Genomic DNA, 22,290 nt, shown 5'->3' on the forward strand with positions numbered 1-22,290 from the left:
GGAGAACAGTGTTACATACTCAGTTATTTTTTTCAAACTGTCAATATTTTGATAATTGAAGTTCTTCCGATAAGTTACGATGCAAATGAAAAAACAGTAGAGAAAATCGTCAAATTTCGGAATTTATTCTTAAAAAAATATGCATCCCAAAGTATTTTATTGATTGTCACATGATGAAGCATTACTTCATTTATCTTTAAAATACTCGGGCAGCGTTCCCGATGTCGTGCGACAAAAAGATGCACCGCTCGCGACACGCTCGTTCTTCTTCGGTGTCACTTGTAGGTTGTAGACCAGGGCTGCCCAACGTACGGCCCGCGGGCCGGATCCGCCCCGCGAGGACATTTTGTGCGGCCCGCGGCACGATTGGAAAAAAATGATAGAATTTAGCCCGAGACATTATTATTCTGAATATTTTCCTTTTTCAATGGAAATGTATTTTAATAATTTTAAAAAATGAAATGACTTTTTAGAGTACCTATATTTTGTAAAATTTTTAAAAGATTTAAAAATATGCAAGCATTTGTTTTGAGTGTCCTACAGAATTGAAGTAAAAGATTGTTAACAATAAAATAATGTTTAATGTGAAAATTCGCTTGATAAGACTGTAAAACAAAATAGAAAGATTACGTTATAAACTTAATTTAGGAAAAACATGAAAAATTTAATCACAATTTTTGAAGCTTTCAGAGATTTTTTTGTGCCATTCAATAGCTCTGTCTGGTACTACATTGAAACATGTTATTGAAACTTCCTAAATACTTTGTCAAGCTCCTATACTCTGCAAGAAATCAAAAAAACCTTTCAAATTTCATTAGAAACATTAAACTGCAAAAAAGTTCTTTTCTAGCCATGCTCAGAAAAGATAAAAAAAAATAATGTATTAGGGTAATTTTCCAATTGTTGCACGGTTAAAAACTCGTGCATAGACCTAAATATTCCCACGCACTCCGATATTCAAAGTCAATTCAACTGAAACAAAAATGCATTTTCACCCCACATTCCCAGCAGCTGCCCGGGGGGATTTTAGATTCAATTTTCATAGTAGGGTCTACCTACCTCACGCGCGGCATATTGGAAGCAACGAAAATCGCACCATTCGTTATTGACCTAGTTTTTATAACCCATCATCGTCCGGTGGTGGCCGGGTGCGATCGTGTTGCAACGCGTTAGGTCCGGTCGGTGTGATGCAATTTCAATTACGCTTGGGACAACGATGGGTAATAAACCCGAAAGAATGATATGGAACCGCACCACTACCTATGCCCATGTGGCTGCGGGTAAACAAAATTCAAATAATTCCTATCACCAAACATTAAATACGGAAAATGCACGTGATTCAGGCATGTCTGCTTCCGATTTTGATTGATGCAATGTTCAAAACTCAAACTATGGCTGAAGCAGTCCAAGTTGGAGTTAAATTTACAAATAAAATAGTAATTGGATTACGTTTTGGTAATGGATCCAAATAAATTTTTGAACATTTTAAATTGGAATGCTCGTTCTCTAAATGGTAAAGAGGATGAGCTATTCCATTTTTTAACAGTTAATAATGTGCATATTGCAGTTATTACTGAAACTTATCTAAAACCTGGGTCTTCAATCAAACGAAACCCAAACTATTTTATTTATAGAAATGATCGCCTAGATGGAGCATGTGGTGGAGTTGCTATCATCGTCGACAGGCGCATCAAGCACCAATTTTTTTCATCATTCGAAACCAAAGTTTTTGAAACTTTGGGTGTTTCTGTTGAAACAAACTTTGGTAAACATACTTTCATTGCGGCCTACTTGCCTTTTCAATGCACTGGCCAGCAAATAGATTTTCTTAAATCTGATTTGCGAAAATTAACTCGCAACAGGTCCAAATTTTTCATAATTGGTGATTTTAATGCGAAACACCGCTCGTGGAATAATCTTCAGTCCAATTCAAACGGCAGGATTTTATTTGATCAGTGCTCTTCAGGATATTTTTCTATTCTATATCCCGATAGCCCCACTTGTTTTTCTTCTGCTAGAAATCCCTCAACAATTGATTTGGTCTTAACTGACTCAAGTCAGCATTGTAGCCAATTGATTACTCATGCTGACTTTGATTCTGATCATCTTCCTGTAATATTTCAAATTTCCCATGAAGCGATTTTTAATCCCATCAGCTCTACTTTCAATTATCACAGAGCTGACTGGGATACATATAAAACATACATCGATAGCCATTTAGATGTTAATGTTTCATTGGAAACACATTTTGATATTGACAATGCCCTCGAAACTTTGACTAGTACTATAGTCGAAGCTAGAAGCGCATCAATACCAAAGTGTGAAGTCAAATTCAACTCAGTTATTATTGACGACGATCTGAAACTTCTGATCCGTCTTAAAAACGTGAGAAGAAGACAATTCCAACGAACTCGAGATCCTGCTTTGAAAGTAATCTGGCAGGATCTTCAGAAGGAAATTAAAAAACGTTTCACCGAATTGAGAAACAAAAATTTTGCAAATAAAGTTTCTCAATTAAACCCCGGCTCTAAGCCGTTTTGGAAATTGACAAAAATTTTGAAAAAACCTCAGAAGCCTATTCCTGCGCTGAAAGAGGATAACAAAATATTATTAACTAATTCTGAAAAAGCACAAAAACTTGCCAAACAGTTTGAAAGTGCGCATAATTTCAGTATAGGTCTCACTAGTCCAATAGAACATCAGGTTGCCCGCGAATTCGAAAACATTCTCAATCATGAGAACATTTTCGACAATTCATTGGGCACTGATTTGGACGAAGTGAGATCTATTATAAAGAAGTTTAAGAATATGAAAGCTCCGGGTGATGACGGAATTTTCTATATTCTTATCAAAAAACTTCCAGAAAGTTGCTTATCATTTTTGGTTAATATATTTAACAAATGTTTTCAGTTAGCATATTTTCCTGAAAAATGGAAAAATGCTAAAGTTGTTCCAATTTTGAAGCCTGACAAAAATCCTGCCGAAGCTTCTAGTTATCGTCCAATTAGCTTACTGTCATCTATCAGTAAACTTTTTGAAAAACTTATTTTAAATAGAATGATGATTCATATCGATGAAAATTCTATTTTTGCCAATGAGCAGTTCGGATTCCGCCATGGTCATTCGACTACTCATCAACTTTTACGGGTAACGAATTTCATTCGTTCCAATAAATCTGAAGGTTACTCCACTGGTGTAGCACTTCTTGACATAGAAAAAGCATTCGATAGTGTTTGGCACGAAGGCTTGATCGTAAAATTGAAACATTTTAATTTTCCACTATACATTATTAAAATTATTCAAAACTATTTATCGGATCGAACACTTCAGGTAAATTATCAAAATTCCAAGTCAGATAGATTACCTGTAAGAGCTGGTGTTCCACAAGGCAGCATACTGGGACCAATCTTATACAATATTTTTACCTCCGACTTACCTGATTTGCCACAGGGATGTCAAAAATCGTTATTTGCAGATGACACAGGAATCTCAGCCAAGGGGCGAAGTTTGCGTGTCATTTGTAGTAGATTGCAAAAAAGTTTAGATATTTTTTCTTCTTATTTGCAAAAATGGAAGATTTCTCCAAATGCTTCCAAAACTCAACTTATCATATTCCCACATAAGCCAAGAGCTCTTTATTTGAAACCCTCAAGTAGACATGTTGTCACTATGAGGGGAACTCCAATAAATTGGTCGGAAGAAGTTAAGTATCTAGGGCTCTTACTAGATAAAAACTTAACTTTTAAAAACCACATAGAAAGCATTCAAACTAAGTGCAATAAATACATTAAGTGTTTATACCCACTTATTAATAGAAAATCAAAACTTTGTCGCAAAAACAAATTTTTGATTTATAAACAAATTTTCAGACCGGCCATGTTGTACGCTGTCCCAATATGGTCGAGCTGTTGCAATACCAGAAAGAAGCAACTTCAGAGGATTCAAAATAAAATTTTGAAAATGATTCTGAAGTTGCCTCCCTGGTATAGCACTAATGAGTTGCATCAAATTTCTAATATTGAAACATTGGAACAGATGTCAACTAAAATCATTGCCAACTTTCGTCAAAAATCGTTGCAGTCTTCTATTGCTACGATTAGCTCTTTGTATAATTAGTTTAAGGTGGGTTAGGGTTAGGATAAGTTGAAAAAAAAAAAAAAAAAAAAAAATGTATTTCTGACACGCAGGTGAAAAATAAAGCCTGCAAAAAATCTTAACTGCTACAGCAAATGAAATGTAATATGTTATTAATTAGTATTGATAATAGCTTAAATTTATTTCACCAAATTAGGATGATAGTGTGTTATAATACACAGAACACCTAGATTAAGTTGAAGAATGTAAAAATTGATTGAGATACTAATAAAGATTATTAATAAAAAATACCCTATTAACGAATTTTTATTTCTGGCCCGTCGACTGGTATGCAGTTTCACCAGTGGCCCGCGGCCGAAAAAGGTTGGGCAGGCCTGTTGTAGACCTCGTGGTAGCTAAGGCGATGTAGCACGTGCTCTTTACTCGGGCGATGGGGAGAGGCAATGTTCAGAACCGGCGAGAGGCGACCGATCGGCGGTGCTCGCGTCTCAACGTCCAGAGCCGAGAGGGTGTGTCCGGTTGAGTGCTATCCGACGCTCGGCGGGTGACAACGTGATCGGCGGGGTGGAATGAGACTTGGATGCTGTGACCTGACCGAGTGCTACGACCGTCAGCGGGAGCGGATGAACGCACGTGGTTTGGGCGTCTCGTGGATGGGAGAATGCCAGCAGAGGGGAGGCGCTTCTTGGCGTCGTGGTCTCAGGTCTCACTCTTTCCACCGGAAGTTCACTTGGTGAGCACTTGGCGCGTAGCGGATACACGGAAAACCTATTCGCTCGGAGTTTAGAGCAGAAAAAAAAACCCTTCGTTGAAGGGAAAGCAATTCTTTTTTTTTAACGGTTTCACAATAACTTCTATGCTTTTCGATGCTCGAAAATAATTCTTTTCGGCCTCCTGCAAACTCAAGGTTCTAACTACTGGCACAAAACCGCTATGGCTTTACTAAGACCAAGCCCACCCGTGGGCTTAATACTACACACGCAACAGCACGTCGTTAACGATTTTTAATTTCGTTATCAACCCATTTTCGCACCGGTCGTTCGTTTCCATGTGAGTAAAATAATGATCGGTCGCCTTTGCGCACCGGTGGTCTCTATTCTCTCCGTACCATCGGTTTTATGCACTTCTGTAAATCATCGCAATATTTTGTGTATTTCTATGGGGTTATTGCAAATCTTATTCAGTATAATAATTTGTGCTCATATTATGAAAGATGGGGTTTTGGATAAGACTGAAAACTGTTAGTAAAAATTGAATTCAAATAAAAAATTCCCTTGGAGATTTGTACCAGTTTTGGTGCGTTTAAAGATATCATTTTCTCAATAATTTATGATTGTATTTAATCCCGGAATTCAAGCAATCTTTTTTAAATTATATGTTTGTTGCTTACTGTATGACTTGTAGGTTGAATTTTTATCTAAAATAATATCCATCTCTTCAATATTCATGTTGCCTTTCTCGCAAGAAATTTATCTGAATTTGAGATTATGAGCATCTTTTTTAATAATTAGGTTTATTGAATAATTACATCCCTTGCATTTCCAACACATTTATAACGTAGATGTCTCCTTTACAACTTCGCGTAGATCAAGATTCTTGAATCCTGGTCATAGTAGAAGCTGTCTTCTGACAGTCTGCGATAAGTTTGCGCAATCTTTTTTCATTAACGTGTATTTTAACATCAGCTAATTCTATACCCAGTCACAACCTTTTAGTTACAAAGCATCACTCGCAAATCTTAATATATATTGCGATCTTTTGGATGCTGGTATATGAATATTTTGTTGGAAGCAGATTCTATGCGCTTGAAGTAGACTGCGTATTTGTCAAAGTACATAATGAGCCCACTCTCCTTTTTGGCACTTCATACAGCAATTGTTGTATTTTAACATCCAACGCCTTGCTTTTTCTATAACGAGGAACCTACAATATGGCAGTCCTGCACACCGCCTTTTTTAATTGGTGAAACTTGGCAGCTCGACTACATTTTTTAAGATTTTTATCGGTATGATTTAGTTTTTACCAAAAGAAATAACTGTAGTGTTTCTATGATATCTGAGTTGAGTTAGGTACAGTCAATGCATCTTTGAAAAATCGTAACTACTCTTATCTAATCTCACACATACGCGGAATCACCCTGGAAAGCAATCGTGTTATTTTTCTTGTCAATACTGATGCTTGCAGCATATCAGAGATATGACACATGCATCAAAGCGGCCTGGTCTACTGCGTTGTATTTACGCGCAAAGATGATTCTTCGAAATACTTGGAGTACAGAATATTTTATTTCGGCAAGGTACTTCTCGAATTTGCACGGGAGGGGGGGGGGGGAAGGATGCGTGGACGGTGAAGTTACCCATTTCGCACACTTTCTTCCTAATGTCTCGTTTATTTAATTTATATTTTTTAATTTATATTTAATAAACCACCCACTGACGACCACCATTTTCAAAAAACAGCAATCAAACCAAAACTCTTTTGCCTTTTTGAAATATACACGACAAAACGAAACGCGAGGCACAGCTCTTTCAAAGCGGAGGATCTCAGCCCGGAAAGTGAAGAAAGAAAACCTTGTGGTCACTTATTACCGTCAAATAGTTTTTTTTTTCGGGTTAGAAAATACGCACATCTTCTCACCGGAATCTGCGTCGGATGACGATAATTTTGAAACTTGTCGGAACGAACTTCGCGAGTTATTTATTTAGACATTTTTTTTAAATGTGCGAAACTAAGCTTTACTTGCTGCGTAGAAAACCCGGCTCAAACATGTACGTGTTAAAACAGCAAAACTCACTGAATCACTATACATTTCTTCAAATATTAGTTTCGAAACGATCGGCCGAATCAAAAACTAAAGGTGCGATTATGAGCAATCGTAACTATTTTTAAGTGAAAATCAATACATTTTCGATATGCATGATCCTAAAATTGGCGAAGAAGCGAAAACTTTATTCATAACATACTTAAGTAAAGCTTGTCAATTTAAACCTATAATTTTTCTGCGTTTGTTTTGTCACTCTATCACAATTCTATGTCAGACAATTTGTTGTCTTATTCGTGTAACGATCTATGATATTGATTGGTTGAAAATTTCAAATATTTGATGCAAACTAAAATAAATTCCTACCTATACAAAACAAGAAAATCATTCTCTTGAAACTATATACCTGGCAACAAATCCATACTCATGTTCTTTCGTCTCCTCTTTACGCTACCCAGAGAGCTAAACGCGAGAGAGTGCACGAGCCTACGGATAGAGACCGTACTTTGCGTGTCTCTATATTCTAAGCCCTGCTACGAACCGTACGTAAACTTTTCGCTTTCGAGCCCTACTTAGCAACGACCGGTGCGGTTCGCTTCTTTGTTCGGGGATCTACTTAACGTTAAAACGCTTGATTGAGCCCATGAGTGGGCTTAGTCTAATAGGAGGGTTTTCAACACTTGGCACTAACGTGTAGATCGCTTGGCTTCACAAGAATGATTGTAGCTTTCAGATCACGCCACCTCATAGGTTTGGGAAATAGACAAATTGGCGTAAACAACTATTGTTCGCATTGATCTAGATCTGCTAAGCAGATTAAAGCAGCTCTTCAACACATGCCGCGTACCCCGATCCAGGGAGCCTCTTTTTACATTCCCTATCATATAAGCCGGGATCCCAGTTGTGATCCATATCACTCGGGTGTGAGCCATCTCACTTCGCCGGTACTCATACTCTTTAGATTGGTTTCGCCCCCTGATTTGAGTTATAGGAGAATAGTGAGTGGGGCCTTCCAACTACTATCGCGAGCGTAGAAATCTCCCTTTTTCTTGAGCATGGCACCGCTACATGCTGTCAGTTGTTTTTAGGAGGGAATTCCTAAGGATTCCCATGCACTTATTTAGGAAGTCGTTACAAATTGAGTCTTTGATTCGTGATTATTCGCTAGGTTATTCGCTACACCGTCTTTTACCCTCTGCAGACAAATGTTGACACACAACAGTATTGCTCCGTTTTCTCTTCCAGGAATGTCTCCGGGAATTTCTACAGGAACTGTTCCGGGATTTTTTCCAGGAATTTCTCCGAGAATTTCTCCAGGAATTCCTCTGGAAATTTCTCCGGGAACTCTACCGGATTTTTTTCTCCAGAATTTCCTCTAGGACCCACATCAGGAACTCCTGCGGAGATTCCTTCAGGAATTCCTTCGGTAATTTCCCCAGGAATTCTTCTGGGAATTTCTCCAGGAGTTCTCCAGAAATTCCTCCGGATTTCCTCAGAGAATTTTCCCAGGAATACCTCCATGAGTTCCTCCGGGAGTTACTCCATGAATTGCTCCGGGAATTTCCTCAGGAATTCTTTCAAGAATTTCTCCAGGCTGGATTTCTCCGAGAATTTTTCTAGGAGTTCCTCCAGGAATATCTCCGAGAATGTCTCCGGGAATTCCTTCAGGAAATCCGCCAGGAATTACTTCGGAAATTTCTTCAAGAAATTGTCCGGGGAATTCTCTAGAAATTCTTCCAGGAATTTCTCCGTGAATTCTTCCTGAAATTCCTCCGAGAATTTCTTCAGGAAAACTTTGTTTTTTTTTTTTCAAAATAAAATCCACTGGGAATTTCTCCAGGAAGTCTTCCTTCAGGAAGTCTTCCGTGTCTTTTTTTTTTTTCAGAAAACCCTCTGAGAGTTTCTCCCGAAATTCCTCTGGTAATTTCTCGAGGAATTCCTCCTTTGTTTTCTCCTGGAACTCCGCTGAGAATTTCTCCAGGAATTCCTGCAGGTAGGTCTCTGGAAATTCTCCCTGGAATTACTCCAAAATTTTTCCTGCGATTCCACTAGGAATTTCTTTACGATTCCCTCCGGGAACTTCTCCGGGAATTCTTCTAAGACTCCCATCAGCAATTCCTCCGGTGATTCCTTCAGTAATTTCTCCAGGAATTTTTCCGGGATTATATTCAGGATTTTTTTCAGATATTTCTCCAGGAATTCTCCCGGGGATTCCTCCAGATATTCTTCCTGGAATTTCCTTCGGGGAACCCCACAGGAAGGACGATTTTCTGAAGAATTTTCCAGAGAAATCGCTGGAGAAATTACCGGGGGAATTCCTTGAAAAGTTTCCTGAGAAATTCCTGGAGGAAATCTTAGAGGGATTCTCAGAGGAATACTTGGTGAAATTCCCAGAGGAATTCCTGAGAAAATCCCGAAGATTCCCGGAGGAATGAAAGAATTCCTGGTGAATTTTCTGGAAGATTTCCAGAAGAAATTCCCAAAACAATTCCTGGAGGATTTCTTGGAGAAATTCCCGGAGACATTCTCGGAGGAATTCCTGGAGAAATTCCCGGAGGAGTTACAGGAGACATTCCCGGAGGTATTCGCAAAGGAAGTCCTAGAGGAATTCCGAAAAAAAAATCTCGAGTGTTTTGTGAGAAAAAAAAATCACAGAAGTCTTTCTGAAGAGATGCCTGGGGAAATTCCGAGAGGATTTTCTTGAAAAAAAAACCGACAGTTTTCCTTAGAATATTCCTGCATATATTCCTGGAGAAACTCCTGGAAAAATTCCCGGAGAAATCCCTAGAGAAACTCTTGGAGGAATTCCTATAGAACATCTCGGAGTAATTCCTGAAGAAATTCCCGGAGCAGCTCATGGAAGAATTCCCGGAGGTACTCATGGACGAATTCCTGGGAAAATTCTAAGTGAAATTTTCGGAGAAAATCTCGGAAAAAAATCCAGAGGAATTCCTGGAAAACTTCCCAGAAGAATTCCTGCAGAAATTGCCGAAGGAATTCCTGAAGGAGTTCCTGATTGGAGTCTTAGATGAAATCCTGGGGATATTTCCGGAGGAATCCCCGGAGGAATTCCTGGAGGATTTCTTAGAGGGTTTGGGGGCGTCCATAAATGACGTAGCTTTTTTAAGCGATTTTTAATACCTCCTCCCCCCTCGTAGCATTTCATCACAAATTCAGATACCCCCCCCTATAAATGACGTAGCTTGTTAACCCACCCCCCCCCCCCCCTCAACAAAATTTTCATTAACTTGTATGTTTAACGAATAGTTATTATGAAAAAAAAAACATTAGAAAGAAAACATTGCCGACTGTCAGGTTCAGATCGCCGATATCAAGACCATAGCAACCAGTGGAGATTATCAGCAAAGCTATTATCGTCGCACCACCAAATCGAAGACGTCGCTTGAAGCACATGCGAAGTTGCAGCTGAGAAGTATTGCAGACTACATCTCAAATTGGACTATCACACTTTTTTTGGTACGCCTAAAAAGTGTGATAAAAGTGCACATTTGCCTCGGATCGTCTCGACGTCTTCGGTGCACTTATTCCTGCATTTATAAGGAATAAGTGCACCGAAGACCTCGATTCGATCCGACGTATCCCTGCGCTGTAATCGCACTTTGAAGGTGTGTGCACACTATTGTGTCAGTCCAATTCGGGGTGCAGTCAGCAATAAATTTAAATCTATTTTTTTTTCTATTGCGCATCATTAAGCTATTTAAGAGCAACAATATGCACAAATCCAAATTGAGTTGCGAGTAGGTTAAAAATCAATTTTCGCACCGCCGGTCACTTCGGATTTCAACTAAAAGCATAATAATAACACAATAAACCGCCCATCGTTCTGCATGATGCCGAAGAACAGGAAGTTGTAGCTCCCAATGTAGGTAATCTGTATTGCAATCAGTAAACTGTAATCTGTTAAGAACAGCAAATTGGTTTCATTTGAATAAAATGCACCATGATATTTGAGGGACCCTGCAGGAGTTTCTTCTAAAATTCATTCAGCATTTCATTCTAGAATTGCTCAAGGAGCTTCTTTTGCGATTCCCATTTTTGAGAATTCCTTTCTTTTTAATTTCTCCAACACTTCCTTCAGAGATCCCTCCAAGAAGTCCTTCAGGAGTTTCTTCTTAGTTTCCACCAAAAAATCCTTCTGAGATTTCTCCGGGAGTTTCATTTTCTAATTTTTTTTTAAGTTTATCCATGGTTTCCTTCAGGAGTTCATTTAAGGTTCCACCAGCAGTTTCTTCGAACATCTGTTCGGGGATTTTAACCGGATTTTTTTTTTTGGGATTCCATCAGAACTTCTTTCTGGATTTCCTAAAGAAGGTTCTTCCTGGATTCCTCCAGGAGTTCGCTCTGGGTTTCTTTCAGAAATTCCTTCCGGAATTCAATCAGATATTCATTCCGAGATTTTTGTACGAATTTCTTCCGACATTCTTTCAAAACTCCTCCAGGAGTTGCTTCTGGGATTACTCCAGGAATTCTTTATCGGATTCCTTCAGGAATTGCTTCCTGGATTCTTCTGGGTGTTTCTTCAGGGATTCCTCGAAGACTTCCTTTTAGGATTTATCCAGGATTTTTTTACGGTATCCCTCCATTCACTCCTTCCAGTATTCCTCCAGGATCTCTTAGAATTCCGCGACGGATTTCTCCCATAGTTCTTTCTGGAATTCCTCCTGAATTTTCTTTCTTAGATTTCATCAGAAGTTCCTTCCGGGATTCTTCCGTGTTTTCTACAGAAATTGAACCAGGAGCTCCTTCTGAGACTCTAGAAATAGCTCCTTTTCAGATTCTTTCAGGAGTTTATTCAAGATTTCTCCTAAAGTTCTATCTAGAATTGCTCCAGGAACTCCTCACGGGATTTCTTTTCTATGATTTATTTTCAAGATTCCTCCAAGAGTTCCTTACGAAATTCTTCTGGAAGTTCCTTCAAGGATTCCTCCAAATCCATTTGGAATGTTTTCAGAAGTTTTTTTTTCTGGAATTCCCAGTGAGAATTCCTGTGTAAATGTTATCTTTCTAGGGAAACCTCTAAAGAACACCATGAGAAATTCCTTACAAAGCTGCTAACGGAGCTCCTTAAGAAATTGTTGTAGGATTTCTTCGAGGAAGTCCTGTAGAAAGTATATAAGGAACTCCTCGAATAATGCCATAATGCCAAAACTTTTTTTTTTCTTTTGCAGTATTAGCGGTGTGCAGTGCCTTATAGCAAGCAGCAAACTATTGGTCGTGAGAAGCATTTGAGCGATATTGTTACAGATACGGCTTACTTCCTCTTAACTTTCGGAACAATTTGCTGGACGTTTTCCTATTTTTGAGATAAAATTGTTTGAATGTTTTGATTGCTGGTGTCACCTAGCGTCGCCATTGCCGGACAGATCTCAACCTGCCGAACAATTTTATAGAAAATACCATGCTTTTAGCTTATTATAGTAACGAGATACACGTGTTTAAATATTATACACAAGGTGCCACCTAGCGACTAAATCACGACTCAAAGACTCAACTATCAGACAGTTTTTAGCTTGCTGAAGAACTTTGTTGAAGACGCCATCATTTCTATCTTATCAGGATTCTAAGATATAGAAGTTTCAAGATTTTTTACCCTGGCGCCACCTAGCGGACGATTCTCGAACGAAAGACGCCATTACCAGAAAGTTCTTAGTGTGCTGAACAACTTTGCTGAAAACGGCATGCTTGTACCTCATTAGGGTACCGAGATATACGTGTTTAAATTTTTCAGACACATCGCGCCACCTAGCGGATAAATCCCAAACCAAAGACCTTACTATCAGATAGTTCTGAGCTTGCTGAAGAATTTTGCCGAAGACAGCATCATTCTATCTTATCAGGTTTCTGAGATATTAGGGTTTGAACATTTTTGACACTGGCGCCGCCTAACGGCCGAATTGCGAACCAAAGTCACCGTTGCCAGTTAGCTCTTAACCTGCTGAACAAATTCGCCGAATACACTATACTTCTACCTCATCGGGATCTTGAGGTATACGTTACGCAAAGTATGTGGCCAATTTTGGTACCCCAAGACAATCCGGAATAACTCCGGAACCATGTGGACCAGGTACCCATGTCCCCGGCATCATAAACTAGAAGAGTTTCTCAGGAAGTTGTAAAAAATTCATCAAAATCCATCGAAAAACAAAAAAGTTATGACCATTTTTGTGCTTTTCCGTAGGTGGAAAATGTACGTTGGCTGGATGAAGGTTAACTAAATCTATGTGAAGCCATGGAGCAAATCTCTGTGAAACTTCACAGAGATCTGAGTAAAGAGCATAGGCGCCAACTTGTGACGTAGTTGGGGGGCGAAGCTCTCCAAAATTGGACAATATTCAACTTTTTCCAGCTCAATGCACTAGTTTTCATGTGAATATGCCTAAACTAGATGAACTGCGTCGATATTATCCGAATTTCATTGGTTTTGAGAGTCCTTGCCCCCCCCCCCCCCCCCCCCCAACTACGTCACAAGTTGGCGCGTATGGTAAAGAGTATTTACTCAACTTTATTCATATGGCCAATTGTGATTGGATAATCGAAGTTGGTCTTCTCGGCTTCAAGTCTCGGATATGAGTGTCACATTAAGATTTTCTCATGAGACGGAGCATGAGCCAATGCAGATGTGATCGTTTGAACGAGTACAATGCTACATGAGACGTGGAAAATATGTTTCAACATAGCACATGCTTGAGCTCACAAAAGTTTTTTTTTTTGCGATCATGGCAACCTGATCTCAAGCTCTTACTCTGAAGCACGTTTACATCATGTCTGGTTACTATTTACAAACTTTTAAGAAATTTTAAGCAAGATTTCATTGCATATGCCTCCTTCACTGGGCCTTTTTTGAACCAACCTACCTTGGACATCACTGTGGTGTCCGGACGGACACCGTGACAATCCGGATTAGCCAGGCCAGACAACTCCGATGGCCGAAATTCTCTACAACGAGGAACGATGCAAACCATGCAACCTACTCGTGAGAAATATTTTACAAGACTGACGTTTATTTTCATTTCCATCGCATGCTTTGGTTGGCCGGCGGTGTCTCACCGCCACCAATGCTGTATGTTGTTGATCATTATTTGAGTACTCTTCTCATTCCCTACATTCTCCTCCTGTTCTACTCTCTGATTGTTTTTTTTTTATTAATATGTATTTTAATAATAAGCCTTTATTCTAAATTCTCCCTGATTGTTTTAAACCTTTGATTTGTAAAGAATTTATTTTTTCTATCAACATTATTAACTTTATGAATTATGTAGTTTCATAAAAAAAATATAATTATGAACATCACCAACCTTCATCATCATCATCCTTCATTCTTCATCCTTCATACTTCATCATCATAATCGTCATCATAATGATCACCATCACGATCATCTTTATCATCCTTCATCATCATCATCAATATCATCCTACATCCTTCATCTTCATCATCATCATTATCATCATCAACATCATCATTCATCCTACATTTTCACCCTTTATCCTACATCCGTCATCATCACCATCATCGTCATAATCATCACCATCATCATCCTTCATTCTTCATACTTCATCCTACATCCTGCATCGTCATTTTCCATCTTTCATCCTTCACCTTTTTATGTAACACTATTGTTTTCTAATTTGAGCTGTATGCTAGTTTTTCAAACTTTATCCTTTATCCTTCATCCTTCATCATCATCATCATCATCATCCTTCATCATATATCCTTCATCCTCCATCATCCTTCATACAGAAGACGTTCGATCGGTGCAAACGGTTTAACTGCAATGCTTTTTAACTGCAAGTCCGATAAGTGCAACAAATTTATCCTTCATTTTTCATCTTCCATCCTACATCCTACATCCTTCGTCCTTCACCTTTCACCCATCATCATCATCATAATCATCATCATCATTTATCATCATCCTGCATCCTACATCCTTCATTCTTCTCCATCATCATCATCATCCTTCATTTTCCATCTTTCATCCTACATCCTTTATCCTACATCCTTTATCCTTCATCCTCATCTTCATAGTCATCATCATCATAGCCATCATCATCATCATCCTTCATCCTACATTGTTCATACTTTATTCTTCATACTTCATCCTATATTCTGCATCCTCCATCCTACATATTCTATCGTTCATCATGCATCCTTAATCCTTCATCCTTCATCATCATCATCATCATCATAATCATCCTTCATCCTACATCCTTCATTTTTCATCGTCATCATCATCATTATCATCACCATCATCATATTTCACCTTCCATCCTACAGCCTACAGCCTTTATATTTCATTCTACATCCTTCGTCCTTCATCCTTCATCATCATCATAATCATCATCGTTCATTCTTCATACTTCATCATCATTATCATAACAATCATCATCATCATCATCATCATCCTACATCCTTTATCCTACATGCTTCACCGTTCATCATCATCATAATCATCATTATCATCGTCCATTCTTCATCCTACATCCTCAATTCAACATTTTGCATCCTTCAACCTTGATCCTTCATGCTCCATCATCATTATCATGATCCATCATCGCTCTTGGCTTACCCTCTCGGGGGAATTCGTCATTTACTTACCCTCTCGGGAGAAGTCCCTTTATTTCGTTGTGGCTTACCCACTCGGGGGAATTCGCCTTTGGCTTACCCTCTCAGGGAAATTCGCCTTTGGCTTACCCTCTCGGGGGAATTCGCCCTTTGCTTACCCTCTCGGGGGAATTTGCTTTTTTTGTTGTGGCTTACCCTCTCGGGGGAATTAAATTTTTTCGTTACCCTCACATCCAACCGCGGTCTAAATGATCCTAAATGATGATGACGATGGTGATGATGAATTCATTGGATGATTCCATAGAGAAATTCCCAGAGGAACGCTTGGAGGAAATCCTGGAGGAATTTTTGAGAAAATACATAGAGGAATACCCGGCAGAATTTCTGATAAAATCGCTGTGTGAATTTCAGCAGGAATCTCTGCAATATTGTCTTTCCATAAAAAATCTTATAAGAATCTGTGGAAAAATTTCCGAAGGAATCCTTGGAGGATTTCCTAAGACTTTCTTAAGAAATGCTTGAAGCAATTTCTGGAAGAGAAATGTCTTGAAGAAATATCTAAAGAAATGTGAAGAAATCTTGGGAATTTCTTTAATAGTCTCTTGTAGAATATCTAAAGCAATCCTTGGAGAAAATTCTCAAGAAAGCTTCTGAGAAAATTGTGAAGGAGTTCTGATTCTCAATGTATCCGTGAATAATTTTCTAAAAAAAATCCATAAAGTATTTTTGAGAAAGCTCATGGAAGGTTTTCTGGATGAATTCTTTAAACAATTTCTGGAGGGATCTCTATGAAAAAATTTGAAGAAATTTGTAGATGAATTTCTGGAAAGGAATTCTTGTAGTGTGTTCTGAAGGAATCCATGCAACATTTTTGGAAGTTATCCGTGCAAGACTTTCTTCAGGAGTTCTTGGAGAAATGTCTGTAGGACATTCTAAAGTCTAAAGCAATCCCTAGAAGATTTTGTGAAAGAATGTCTGACTGAATTTCTTCAGGATTTCCCGGATGATTTTTCAAAGTAAATCTACGAGAAGTTTCCAAAGGAGTCCCTGAATAAAATTCTTTGAGAATCCCTGGGAGATTTTTTCAGGAACTCGTCCCAACTAACAATCACTCATTTTACAAGCACTTTTACGACGAATTGATTCAGCATGATGCTGAATAATATTTGGATAATTTTCAGGCACAACCTTTGTTCGGGTTTTGTTCACACAAATTTGGAGAAACTATAAAGCATAGTGTTGTGTACCAACTGAACTGTTTGTTGTTAAACCGTTTTACAACTATATAGTAAAGCTGCTATTCAGCTTTGGCAAAAATGATTAAAAACTAAAAAAATGCAAAATTTTTCAATTTCCACGAGAATTTATTATTGGAACTTAATGCTGTGAATACATATTGTGAAATAATTACTACACATAAATTTACCTAAATCCAGATTCGATCTCGAGACCCGTCGATTGCCAGCCGCATGCCTTTCTAACTGCGCCAACCTAGAGATGATGAATTGCAGCGCTCAAATCAAAACATAAACTTCCCGTGGTTTAATAATGATCAGACTTTGACTCCTATTCAGCAGTGGTGAATTTGCACAACATTATGGTTAACGACTGAACAACAAATTAATTCAGCTGTTGTTCGGTAAAAAACACGTGTTTTTCATCATGTACTCTGAGTCGAAGTATGATAAAAGGAAAGCGCTTATTTGACTTGTGAAAAACACATCATACAGATACATGTCCTAATTTTTATATGAACTTAACAAGAAGCAGAAAAAAGTCTTGTTAAACTATGTTGTAAAGGAATTACTGCGAGTCGAATAAAAATCTTATTAAACGCTTGAAAAGTGTTTTAAATTATTATTGTCAATACCAATACGAAAAGTTGAACATTGGCTGCTTTTTCAATTGAAATAGCATTTGTACAGTAATGTGTACAGCATAATTTTAGTTCAGCTATAATTACTATTATAAAGCAACAATTCAGCATGCATGCTTGTTTGTAGCTGGCGATTGTTAGTTGGGTACCACTAGGAACTTCTCCATTTATTCCTCCGGGATGTTATCTAGGAATTACCCCAGGAAATTTCTTCCGGAATACCTCCAGGAAATACCCCAAGAATTTCTCCTGGAAATCCTCTTGGGATTTCTTCAGAGATTCTTTCAGGAAATTCTCCAGGAATACTTTGAGGAAATTTTCAGGGATTCCTCCAGATATTCCTCCAGAGATTTCTCCAGCAATTACTTCAGGGATTTCTCCACGAATTTTTCGAGGGATATTTCCAGAGATTCCAACAGGGAATCCTCCAGAAATTCCTCCTTCTTTCAGGAAATCCTCCTGGAATTTCTCAAGGGATTTTTTTTTTCAGACATTTCTCCAGCAATTCCTCCCAGAGTTCCTCTGGAGATTTCTTCAGGAATTTCTCCCAGAATTCTCCTAGGGATTCCTAGAATTCACCCAAAAAATTGCTCAAGGAAATTCTCCAGGAATTCTTCCAGGAATTACGCCAGGAATTTGCTCAGAAGTTTCTACAGGCATTCCTCCAAGGATTCCTTCACAAATTTCTCTAAGAATTCATATAGGAATTTTTAAAGACATTTCTTATGAAATTTTACTAGGGATTCCGTCCAGAATTCCTCCAGGAATTTCTCCAGAATTTCCTTTAAGGAATCCTCCAGAAATTTATCTAGGATTTCCTTATGAGATCTCTTCAGAAATTTCACTAGGTATCCCTCCCATAATTTATACAGGAATTCGTACAGGTTTATTTTTTGAAATTCTTACAGGAATTCCTTCTGGAATTCAAAAATTTTAAAAATTCTGGAGGAATTTCTCCAGCAAATAGTATTGGAAGATAAATGGAAGCATACAGGAACCAGGAAATTCTAGGTTTATCCTCAAAAGAGTTCGTAATTTCCAAAAGAGTTCAGCTATAATTTCTGATGAATGTTTTGTAGACATCGACAAAAAAAATCAGAGCAAAATATTGCACGAGTAAATAAAAATCCTTAAGCTTCCAGAAATTGGCCATCGCTACCAGCACCACGTTGAATTGTGTAGATCAGGCGAGTTTTTGTTAACGTATTGTACAAAATACAACAGGGTTAAGGGTTAAATAAAGCTTTTAGAATATAATGTTATTATATTCAATTTCATCGTGTTGCGTTTAGTTATAAAAGCTAGCAGGTACATTTTTACTAAGGGTGCTTGAACCCCCCCCCCCCTGACCGAAAAGCTGGCTACACCCTTGAAAGGACCTTCTGAAATGTTCTAGAACATCAAAATTCTTTAAATTCCAAGAAACTTCCGGAAGCTTCTGGACGTCCCAAAAATGAGAAAAAGATCTTTCTGGAATGTTCTGAAACGCCAAATTTTTTAAATTTACGATACCTGTCATGGAGTTTATGAACGTTCCAGAAGGAAAAATATAACGTTCAAGAATGTTCTTGAACAAAGTTTTCATATTTTTTTAAAGAAATTTCTGGAATCTAATAAACGGTCCATAATGAAGAGAAGATCACTAGAATATTCTGGAATATCAAACTTCCTTAAATACCTAGAACTTTCTGGAAGCTGCTGAACGTCTCAGAAAGAATTCTTATTCTTATTAATAAGAAAACATTTTTTGCCTACAATTTTCGGGGAGTTAATGGACGTTCAAGCAAAAATAAAAAAATTGACATTCTGGGAAGTTCTGGAACATCAAGATTCATAAAATTTTAAGAACTTTCGGGAGATTACTAAGTGTTCAAGAGGAAGCATTCTGAAGAGAGCTTCTGGAATGTTCTTGAGGACTTTATAGTAATAGCAGAACATTCTTGAAATGTTTGGAACTCTCCTTTCTACTTTGTAATGGTTTGGGCACAATGAGATACGACAGTACTTTTTGATCAGACAAACGTTCACGTTGAATGCTGAAAGTGTGAAAGTTCAAATATTTGTAGGTGAATAGACTGAAAAACATGTTTTTCTTGGCTAACGTGGCTAGCCACCGCGGGTCAGCCACGAAATGTTCTTATTCCAGAGGAATTTCTGAACTAATCCTTGGACGAATTTCTCAAACAATCTCTTAAATGATTTTTGAAAATCATGGAGGAGTTTGTCAAGCAACTCATCAGTGGCGTAGCAAGGGGGGTGCGATGGGTGCGGTCCGCACCGGGCCCCCGATTTTAGGGGCCTCCAAATCAAGAAAGGTTTCTAACACTAGTGTGAATAAAGTTCTTTAAGTAGCGAAAGATTCCTATAAGCTCAACACTTCGTAGAACTTTTGATAGGTATGCGGGGGCCCCTTCGTGATTATCAAGAGTTTTTTGGAATGGGGCACACAGATGGTCCCAAAATTAAAAAAATGTGTTAGAATTAAAATTGAATTTTACGAAATTCAGTATCGACATGGAAGTTAAATTCATGAGCATTGTGAAAACGTCCCTGGTATCCTTGTTGACTTAGCTTAAGGTAGCAGCTGAAACTCAGGGGCCGCAGTTATGAAAATTAAGATCTGAAAACATGTCAGGTCAAAACCGTAATAACAATAGTTTGTCGATTTTTTTTGTTTTCGTATGAAAAATAAGTGCAATCAATGTATCCAACGATTTCATCAAGTATTTCTTTCTAAGTATTCCTTGAAGGGTTTCTGCGAGATTTCCTTCGAGCAAGGAAAATACTTACCTTGCCTTCGGGAATATGTATTACGATTTATCTAGCAGTTACTTCAAAGACTTCTACAAAAAATCCTCTAAGATTTACTACAGAACTTTTTCAACACAAACAAAAACTTATCAAGGAATCCTTCCAAAATTCCTTCAAGGATTATTTTTTTTAGAAATCCTTCAGGAATACCTTTGGATTCCTTCATAAAGTCCTTCGAGGATTATGTCATGAGGTCCTTCAACGAATCCTTCAGATAAACCTTAAGGGATTTTTCCAAGGATTCTTTTAGAGACTTCTCCAAGAAGGAATCTTGCAGGAGTTCCTCATGGAAAATACCTTTGATGAATTTCTGAGATCACGCTTGATCAGGTATGGCTCTTGAATGGATTCTTATGATATTTTCTGAAGGAATTTCGGAAGAATTTCCGAAAGCATCCTTGTAGAAATGCTTGCAGGAAGTTTTGGAGGAATTTTTAAAAGAATCCTCGAAGAATCTTCTACACGCACAAAAATGACGCTTGTTTGAAACAATAAAACGCTTGGTTGATTTTCAAACTGAGAATTTACTTATACCAATGTTATATTTCTCTATTCTTACTTTGAGTTAATCGATTAAAACAACCAATCACCATTATTTCATACAACGTTAGAAACTTCATTTGTTTCTACAAAATGGGGACCACAAACATGGCCTGGAAGCACTCACACATCTTTGAAAAACTTACCCCAACTTCGCCACAACGAGGAAGGTGTAGCAAATCCATCACTGCAACTTCCAAGTGCAGTTCTGGCCGTGATGGATAACGCGCAGTTACTAAAGACAACATTCACAAAAAATTGGTCGGTTTCGCCTTTTTGTCTATTTTTATTCGATCTCTTTTCCATCCGCTTGCCGATCGTCTGAAAAGATTTTCAAGCTGCCGCAGGAGCTGCCGTCACCAACACAATTACATTCCGGCTTTGTTAATAGCAAAAGTGCAGTCGTTTGAAACAAACCGTTATTTTATAATGAATCTACCAAATGTCTGTTTGTTCTAGCAAACTGTCAAAAATTTCGACAAATGAAAATATTTGTATTATCAAACAATGGAATAGTTCAGTTTAAACTTGAAATTGGTTTGTCGCTATAGTAAACTGAAAAATTGGTTGATTTGAACTAGATTTTAATTGAGTTTACAATTTATTTCTCTGCGTGTAGATGAATTCTAAGATGTATTCGGAAAGAATCATTGGGATGATTTTGGAAATAACTTTGATGACATTCTTGACGGATTACTACAGTACTGTGAAGTAGTAGTAGAAGTACTAGAAGTACTATGAAGAATCACGTAAAGGATTCCTGAAGAAATATTGAAAGCAGAAGAATTTACAGAAGAATTAAGTATGAAATGCCTAGATTATTCTTCAAAGAAATCAATGGCATAAACAGAAAAGAATTCCTTCCAAATTCGTTTATGTTGATTTGCAAAATAGATTTCCGTGGAGAAATGATGGAAGCCTTGGTGGAATTTATTTAAGACCCCCTGAGGGAATTTGTGCAGGAATCCTTTGAGGATGAATGTGTTCACCCTTGCAGGGTTACCTGAAGGAAAACGTTGAGATATCCCTGAAGGAATCTTTGTAACGAAGCTTGAAAAAATCCTTGGAGAAAAAAAAGTCTTCACTGTAATTTCTTAAAGGATTCATGATCGAATCGTGAAAGAGCAGTTGAAAAAATACCTAAGTGATCCTTGGACGATTTCATACAGCAATTATTGGAAGAATTTCTGAAGAAATCTTTGAAATGCTTGAACAATGCTTCGTAATAAATCTTTGAAAGGATTTCAAGAAAAACCATTTGTGGCATTGCAAAAAGAATTCTTGCAGAAATTTCTAAACACAAATCTTAAAACAATTCCTAAAGAATTCCTCTGGGAAATTTGCTCAAGGGATCATGTGGGGTAGTCCCAAAGGAATCGTTTGTTGAAATATTTAAGAAACTCTTTATGGAATTCTTGGGAATACATATTACTGAATAAATGCCTTCAGAAACACTTGGGGGAGTTTCTGAAGCAATCGCTGTAGCAATTTTCGAAGCAAATCTTGGAGGAATTTGTAAAGAAGTCCTTTAAGTTATTCCTAGATGAATCGTAAAACATATCTAAGAAAGAGTTCTTGGAGCTCCTCATTTGGAACAAATGCTTGATGAAATCCTTACAAAAAAAA

The sequence above is a fragment of the Aedes albopictus genome, chromosome 1, assembly GCF_035046485.1.
Source record: "Aedes albopictus strain Foshan chromosome 1, AalbF5, whole genome shotgun sequence".
NCBI classification, from domain to species: Eukaryota; Metazoa; Arthropoda; class Insecta; order Diptera; family Culicidae; genus Aedes; species Aedes albopictus.